The sequence below is a fragment of the Acomys minous genome (genome assembly GCF_964271855.1).
Source record: "Acomys minous genome assembly, chromosome: 5".
NCBI classification, from domain to species: domain Eukaryota; kingdom Metazoa; phylum Chordata; class Mammalia; order Rodentia; family Muridae; genus Acomys; species Acomys minous.
The window spans coordinates 36,305,858-36,315,155 of NC_140494.1; the positions used below are offsets into that span (position 1 = coordinate 36,305,858).

The window sequence follows — 9,298 nt, forward strand, 5'->3', positions numbered from 1 at the left end:
TAGTCCCCCCACTCTTCCATAGGATTCCCAGTGCTCTGCCCAAAGTTTGGCTGTCTTCGCATCTGCTTTGAGTGCCTGCTGAGTGGAGTCTTTCAGAGGACGCCTATGTTAGGCTCCCTTCCTGTTCCTTCTCTTCAGCCACTTCGGGTGTCTATTCTATTTGCCCTTCTGAATGCAAATCAAAAACTCTCCCTAGCAACCTCAATCCACAGACCCAGGCCGGATTTTTATGTCCTTTTCTACCTTCAGAATCACGTGACTGACAGCTCTACGCCGGAGAATTTGTTGATCCTCCTTTCCCGCCACTCATCTGCTTCTCCCTGGGCTCTGCAGGACTTTTCACTAGAACACCTTTCAGCTGGTCTTCTAGACTCCAGAGTCGCCCAAATGACGTCAACTTTCTTCAGCGAGGTGAGCGGATTCAATCATATTCCTCCCAGATGTACACATCCTTAGAGCAGGCCCAGGTTTTTAAATTCCTATGTACATTACAAATGGAAACTTGTGCAGGGTGTGTCTAGGTAAACTGCTCCTGCCATAGAAAGTTGAACCCCAGTCTCAGTATATGTCAAAAAAATCATCTCTACCCATGAGAACCACTAAAAGCAAATATTAGCCATGGAGGGCTGAGACGTCCACACTGTAGCCCACGATGAAGCAAGGGTCCCTTGAAGAAGGTTTGCTACTTGAGACCTGAGGTCAATTTAAATATTTCACGGGTTGGAGACGACGAAGGACTAATACACAGGAAATAAGAGATTCTCTGCATGTTCAGGGGCCTTGAAGGTGGCCGGTTCACCACTCCAATCACACCTGCTGTCTGTGAGACGCCCCCACGGCTGGAGGAGATTTGCACCAAGTTTTCCTTTGTTTCAGTTGCTCTAGAGATGTGTGTGTATTTTAAGTAATGTCTTTATTTTTATTTTTCAAATTTTTCTCAAAATTCCTGAGATTTTCATATATGTAGGTATAATAAAAATATGATTGTATCCGTTCCTCCATTTTCCTGCTCCAATCCTCACTGATTTCTATCATGACACCCTCCACCGTGTGCATGTGACAGGCTTTGCCCATGTGGGAAGCTCTCTACTACTGAGCTGTACCACTAATGCTTATGGTAGTTAAATCTTCCGTCACAGTTTCACCAAGTTGCCCAGCTTGGCGGTCACCCTCAGCTCTATCTCTGCCATGTCTTGAGCTAGCTTCCTTCCTCGGACTTATGAACAGGTGAGAGCGAAGTCGAAGGCCAGTGTCACCAAGCCGGGCTTTTCCTTAACTTTTATTATATGTTTAATGAAATCACAGATGAAAAATGTTGGGAACTGCAATGGTTTTAAAGCAAAGCTTGAAATTGGTTTCCTTGATTGTTAGCCTTCTCGTTTGCTACACTTCTTAGGATTTTTAAATTGGCCTTTCAGCTGGAACTGTGTTCATTTCAGTTACATTTTATTTACCCTCTGATCTTGAGATTCATTGATTTCTTCTATGTATTACTGCCTTTGCTTTATGAAAATGTTAGCATGATCCTTTTCCTACTTGACTTGCACACATAGATGATATGACAGAGGCTTTGGTTTATAAGGTATATATTTTATTCTCTCTATTTTTCTTCACAGTCTTAGCTACTTTCCATAGGTAGTCTATTTATTATAATTCAATTCCAAAACTTTCAATTGAAAAGATAAGTTAGACATTTGCTGCATAATTTCCAAAACAAAGTGGGTTACCAGTTATGTTTTAATTGCATTTTCCAGATTGGGTATAATCTTTAAAGATAGTTGTATGCATGTCCCAGGCCTTGGAAGTATTTTAGTGTGATTCATATTTGGGTCATTTAAATTTTGTTCTATATGTCCCTGAAAAAAAATGTGACCTATGAGTCACTGGCTGCATCACTGTCACATGTTACTTTTTTGTTGCTTTTTCTACAGCTTTACTCGCTGGTGTTGCCTATTGCTCTTGCCCTTTGAGGCAGGAACTTTGTCAAAACCTCCCAATATGAGATATTTTCCAATTTCGTCTTTCCATGTGCTAATCATTGCCTCACACAGTTTGAGGCTGTGTGTTCTGTTGCACAATAAAATCAATTTATTGTGTTTCAAGCAAGACTATTACCGTGGCAAAACACCACCTGCCTTCCCTAGCCTCACGCTGTATGTTGATGTTTATTTTCTATCATATGAATACAGAGGTCTTTCTCTTATTAATATTTTCCTTGTGTAAGATTTCCCAACAAATTTGTCAAAAACGTTGTTATCCATGAAATGTTAGCACATCTCTTATAATCACCTTGTATTTACATTGTTTTCCAGAATGTTGAACTTATTCAGTGTTAATCTGTGTAGTAGTCTGTTAACATGTAATGCACTTGTTAATACAGCTCTTTTTCAATTTGACTGATTCTTTGTATTCTATTTCTCTTGCATATAGTCTTTTCTTTGATTTTCAAAATTGATTCTATCTGTTTTATTTTATTTTACTTCAATCATGTTCATATAGTTCTTGTTTTTAGTACACACCAGAGAGAAAACAACAGACATTCTTACCTTTTCAAAAACATATTATCTTAAACTCACTCCTATGAAAATGAGAACCTTAATGTCTCTTAACTTATATGACTTTCTTCCTTATGTGCCATTGTAATTTGCACTTATACTCTGTGGACAATAGTTTTATAACTATTTTATTCACACAGACGTGTCCACATCAGTTTGCCACATGTCATTATCACCAAGCGCACCTTACTTTCCACCTGCATCTTCATCCTTGAAGAGTAGCATTTCTGGGCATAGAAACACAGATGAGATTTCTAAGTGGACAAGAGCCTTTGATGAGCTCTTCCCACAGTCCCCTCTGGTCCTTTGTTTTCTGTGCTTTAGTTGCTGCTCATGAATATGCATTGCTGCTTCTCCTCTCCGTTCTCTTCTAAGGTTTGTGTGCATTCCCATTTGTCTCCACTCTGTGAGGATTCACAGGGTTTCTTGGATTTGCTCTGAGTTGTTTGCTATCACACTGGGGCCGTTGCCTGTCAGTCTTCTGAAGCCCTTCTGCCTTCTGCTCTGCTCTTCTTCTGAGTTTCAAATCCATGATGCTGAGACCTCTTATTGTATCTTTGTGTGCACACATGCATTCACACACACAGACACACACACACAGACACACACACACACACACAAAACCTACATTGTTCATTGCAGTAACAAAATGCCAGACAAGAAATAAGAGAGGAAGGGTTAACTTTGACTGCTGGTTTTGTTGGTCTCCAATGAGCCAACAGTCTGTCACAACAGGGCAAGTCTGCATGCTCACATGAGCAGAACAAGAGAAGGACAAGTTGGCACTATGTGTGAGCAAGTTATAAGGTCAAGACACTTTTCACCACAATACACTTGGTCTATCTAATCTCTGCCTCCCAGAGACTGTAATTCCACAGCCTCTCAAAAGAACATAAAATCTAGGGACCAACTGTCTAAACATGTGAGCCTGTGCAGGTCAACATGTCGAACGCTAACCCTAACCCTAACCCTAACCCTAAGCCTGGCCCTAACCCTAACCCTAACCCTAACCCTAACCCTAACCCTAATCCTGGCCCTAACCCTAACCCTAACCCTAATCCTGGCCCTAACCCTAACCCTAACCCTAACCCTAACCCTAACCCTAATCCTGGCCCTAACCCTAACCCTAACCCTAACCCTAATCCTGGCCCTAACCCTAACCCTAACCCTAATCCTGGCCCTAACCCTAACCCTAACCCTAACCCCAACACTAATCCTAACCCTAACCCTAACCCTAACCCTAACCCTAACCCTAACCCTATCCTTAAACTTTGAGTGAGCCTGTGCATATACTCACATCTGAACTATAACATCTACCCTTCAGTCTGTGTTTACCAACATTTCCCATCATGTTCCTGGATATTTCTTCACTTTTCTAGTTTATAATTTTTAGTAAATGTCTCCTCTAATAGAACACACCTGTTCTACTCTCATTTTCATTGTTTGGCGGGTCAGAATTCCTTTGCGGCTGTTTCATAGTTTCCATTTGTTTTTTAAACCAAAGCATCTAGTCTTGCCTCTTCATTTCTAAACATGCTGAGCATATTTATTCTCAGTTCCAAGCCACACAGCTCTGTTACCCCAATCCCCAGAGTCTGTTTCCATCGCCTGTCAGTTTTTAGAGTGTGTTGTTTTCTCTTTCTCTGCATGGTTGCCTATGATTGAGTGCTAGAAATTGATAGTAAATAACCCAGAAATAATTTGATCACTAAGAGAATGTCATCGTTCAAAGAGTATCTCCAACTGCTCCTGGGAAGTCACTTGAAGAGACAGTAATTCAAGATTTTATCTAGGGATTGTGACTATAATTACCTAAAGCTCGATTTCCCTCCATATAAACTGGACTCTTCAAGGGATTCTCTGTGGTGTAGCTCTTCAGGTCCCTGCCTTAGAAGATGAATTCCATCCCACTGGAAGTGTGCCCCAAACCCATGGGGATGCCTAAGGCAAAGCCCATTGCTTACTCTCTCCCACCTGCTGGCCAGCCATTTTTCCCAGGGGAAGAAAGACAGAAATGTGAGGCTCACATGGGGTGTTTACTTGACCTTCTCCATGGTGCCCAACAGCCTTCTATCTCTCCAGTAGTTTCAAGAACAACATATTTCCCACTGTTACTGCTTGTTGCCGAGGTTAAGTGTCCTCGTATCCATCTGGTTGTCATTGAACCAATGTGTTTTTAAGCCACTTCATCTTAAGGACTCACCCAATAATCGACCGAAACACCAGTTTGCACTTTCCTTAGGGCGTTTTCTTATTTATAACCGGTACTTTGTGAATCTCTCCCCCCACATTCCATTTTGCAAAGCAGCTTTGACATCTAAGCGCCGAGTCTTTTTAATAGTGTGTGTGTGTGTGTCTGAGCTCCGGTTCCCATTACTCAATCATACACTCTGTTACATTCACTCGAGTTCAGAATGGCGAGAGAGTGTTGATATGGATGTGTGAGTCTTAGCAGGGAGACCAGCACAAATGCACACCGTGACTCATATTTTATAGTCCCTGAGAACTATAATCCTAAATCAGTGTTGGGATTCTGTACCTATTTACACATAATTTACCCCTGGATTTTCAGTAGAGCATAAAACCCTAACTGTATAGATGACATAGAGGCTGGACTTGGGTGAATCAAACTTACTGGCTGACAGATACTCAACTCAGTCTGGCTTTATAGGAATTTGTAATGAGTAGTGAGGGCAATTCCCTAAGCACCTCTTTCATAATCACCTGTCACAACAACACAGAAGGCTGAGAGCCACACAGTAATAGCGGGGCCTGCTGTTACAGTTCAGACTGATATAGCTGCTGCGCCATTAATTGACAATCCCCCAGGGATCTCCCATATTTCTGGCAGTAACCTGTAGCAATATGCTTTGGCTCAAGACTGTTGGCACCCTGTGATGAGAGCTCCTGCCCCATAGAGAAGGAAGTTGTCTTATGACAGGCTAGGGCATTGACATTTCAGTAGACTGTAAGTCTTAGGCAGGTCTCTGGACCCCCATGATGTGTGTTTTTTTTTTCTCTCTGTCACTCATGGGTCTCCTTAACACTCCACTTACATATTGATGCCACCCCTTTGTATAAATGTCCCTTCTTCATTTGGTTTTCCATTCAGCCATACGAAGTGGCTTTCAGCAAAACATGTTTAGTCATGTTTGGGAGATTACAGCTGAATTGGAAGGTGGCAGGCACCTGTCAGCTTTGTCTTTCTGGTAATACATTTACCATCGTCAGAAAGGTTTCCGACAGCGAGGACATAAATAAACCAAGGAGACACTGAATGAGGAGTCTACAGTTGAATACTGAAAATTCTCTTCCTGGAAAAAGAAGAGGAGGCTACTCTCTGGTCCTCCCATGGTGGGGAAGGAAGGGCTCGCTGCCTGTCAGGCCCTAAGTCTCCTTAGCTCTGCAGTGCCTACCATCTTCTCCTCAGGCCACTCTGAACAACAGGACTTCAAATATTCCTTATTCTCTTTGGTCTTTGCTTTTTTGTTTGTTTGTTTCCACTGATCCGTAAAGCATAAAACTGAATGTATAAACAGAATGATTTCTCCCTCTTTGGCATTAACGTGCTCTTTCTCTCTGTGATAACTAACACTGAAACCCAGTGGTCACACAAAATAATATTACTAGATGCAGCATGCCTTGAAGCATGCAGTAGAGGGAACTAACACTGTCTACTTTCTTCCGAGAGCCAGAACTGCTCACTTTTATCCTAAACAATGTGACGAATCTTTGTTGCCCACCAGTGACAAACTGAATCTCAGTTCAGCCTTCAAAGACACGTTTGTCATTTCTGCTGCTGACTCCTGTGACACCCTTGGCATTAGACACTTGTGACCTCCCCAAGTGCAAGAACTGCTCATGCCCTCTTGCTTTGACTTGTGCCCATACGGAACTGACTTTGCCAACCTTTGCTAGTCATCCATGTGTGACCACAGACACCAAAGGATATGCTCTGCATGTCAGAATGAGCCTCGTGATTGAAATTCTCTCTGGCCACCTCAGCCTCCTGGGAATGCTTGCACTTCATTCAGCTGTGGACTTACATAGCTCAGGGAACGTCAGAGCTCTGCACAAGTCTGTCTCCCCAGCTGCCCAGAGAAGTACTGGGGCATGATGGGTACTCACATCTCAAAGAAACAAGAAGCACATCCTTTTCCTCTTGTGGCCTCCATTTGTTTCTGTCCTCTTTTCCTTCCTCAAGCCCAAGACTGTGCCTGATGCTGTCAGGAATCGGTGAGGGATGCACTTGGCTAAGGATGATGCTTTCGTGTCACAAATCTGTGGCTCTCTAGCATGGACAAAAGTGTTTTAAGAGGTGGCTGGTGACCGACCGTGACGGTTCCTTCCTGTGCATGCTCTGACATTGATTATATCTGCCTGTTCGAGATAACTGATTCTCACCTAGAATCCTAAGAGGCAAGTGCTGCAGACCTCTTCTCTGGCAGCTACTTTCCTCACACCTCAGTTGAAAGTCTGAACTTTTGGTGTAGGCCATGGTGATTCATGTAACCTGCATGTTGGGTATATGGCAGCATGTGACCTGTTTGTACTGCATGGACTGTATGTGACAGTATGGAACCTTTATTGCTGTATGTACGGTATGCGACACCATGTGACCTCTGTGTACTGTATGTGCTATATGTGGCAGTCTGTAACCTGTAGGTACTATATGTGCCATATGTGACAGCATGTAACCTATATGTACTGTATGTGCTGTATGTGACAATATGGAACTTGTATATGCTCTGTGTACTGTATGTGACAGTTTGTAACCTATATTACTGTATGTGCAGTCGGTAACAGCACTGTGCTGTTAGATGGGGCTCAGATCCTTCTTCAGCCGACTTGACTCTGCAGCCGAAGTTTCCTTTCTATTCCTGCCTCTTCCTTTACCCAGGGATCCCCACAGTCTTGCAACACATTAATATTTATACAACCTCCAAGCCATGTTTGTGTTTTTGTCAACATGAGTGTCCTCATTATGTATTTCCCATGATTCATGATATGGTTGTGTTCCTATCCATCCATCTGTCATCTGCCTTTGACACCTGCCTCATTCAGAAAACATGATATTAACTCTGGCTCTGACACCCTTGGTGAGGTGCCTCACTTCTTCAGGCCTCAGTTTACATGTCTGTAATTGTATTTTAGAAGGCAATAGTGATTTATCCTCTATTTCAGATCCCTGTATACCAGCCACAATACTGAGCACTGCCTGGCTTTACTCACCCAAGCTTGATGAGGCCATTGAAGGCTCACAGAGATAGAGAGCTTTTTCCTTCACTTAACACAGAGCAGGTGACTGGGAGTCAGGGTTGCACATTCCTGTGTCTGCACTGAGGGAGCTGCTTTACCATGCTAACATAAGACATGGTCGCAGAACAACACTGCACATCACAGGAGCTGTGACCTTGGCAGAACCTACATGTGGAAACCATGTTGCATCCAGAAAGGAAGACCAGACCCCATTAAATACTAAGAAATTAAGGAAGAAAAAGGCTCCTGCTTTGCATTATACTTCTGTTTGTCTGCTTCCTGCAAATCTCAGAATGAAATAAAAACAAAAAACAAAAAAAACAAACTGGAGCCGGGTGTGGTGCCGCACGCCTTTAATCCCAGCGCTTGGGAGGCAGAGGCAGGGGGGATCTCTGTGAGTTCGAGGCCAGCCTGGTCTACAAAGCGAGTGCAGGACAACAAAGGCTACGCAGAGAAACCCTATCTTGAAAAAACAAAAAAAAAACAAACTAACAAACAAAACAAAACAAAACAAAAACAAAAACAGACTGGAAAAATCTATGGAAAGGAAGACAGGGCATTCAAACCTCACAGAGTGGAGCTCTGAGGGCTGTCAACAGCGAGTCTTGTGGTTCCATGTGCAGGAAGTGGTCTGGGCTTTCAGGATTCCATGGGGCAGCTCGAGCCACTCCATAGTGAGGGCTGAGGGCTAGTACCACTGCAGATGTTGCGGCATCAGCACTGTTGCATGGTGAACCTACCTTAACATAAGAATTCTGGGACCCCCGGGGGGAGGTGGTTCTGCTTCAGGAGGGGCCCAAGCCTTGTAGCAAGTAGAGAAAGGTAGAGCTCACTCTGGATGTGAGGGTGCTCACATACAATGCCAGCATTCAGGAGGATCACATGTCTTAAGCTATGTCATCAGACTCTGTCTCAAACAACAAGAGTGGCCAGCTTACACGAAGCAGGCTGTGGCTTCTTAGATCAGGTTGGCAGCAGAGCATGCATAGAGGGGTCACTCTTAAATTTTGTTGTTTTTTTGTTTGTTTGTTTGTTTTCTTGAGACAGGGTTTATCTGTGTAGTAGCCTTGACTGTCCTGGGCTTGCTTTGTAGACCAGGCTGGCCTCTAACTCACAGCCTGTCTCTGCCTCTCAAGTGCTGGGATTAAAGGCGTGTGTGCCACTACGCCCAGCCCAGAGGGGTCACTCTTAAGGAGGTGTACATTGTAGAGCAGATGTAGTGGGGAAAAGGCTCAAAGAACGGTCCTAGAGTCTAAAGCTTTAGGATTTAATTCAACATTTATTTAAAACTAAATGCAAAAGGTTGGCATTAAGCAGCAGTGGCATCTACCACCCTCCTCCTTGGTAAAAAGAAAGCTTTGACAATGGAATTAGAGGTTTGATTTCTTTTCCTGGAGTGGGAATACATTTTGAATGTATGAGCCAGGTGACAAGGAGGTGACTTGGTACGCTTCGCTCGGCATTCTTCCCACTCACATTTCAGA

At 43.4% G+C, this 9,298-nt stretch overlaps 1 long non-coding RNA gene across 1 annotated transcript; it reads left to right on the top strand.

Annotated features, from left to right (window-relative positions):
- The first annotated feature begins 253 nt into the window (after window positions 1–253).
- LOC311597777 lies at window positions 254–8,135 on the top strand. Its single transcript, XR_014779349.1, has 2 exons — window positions 254–411; window positions 7,740–8,135. It is a non-coding gene; the product is annotated as an uncharacterized lncRNA (long non-coding RNA).
- Window positions 8,136–9,298: the final 1,163 nt, after the last annotated feature.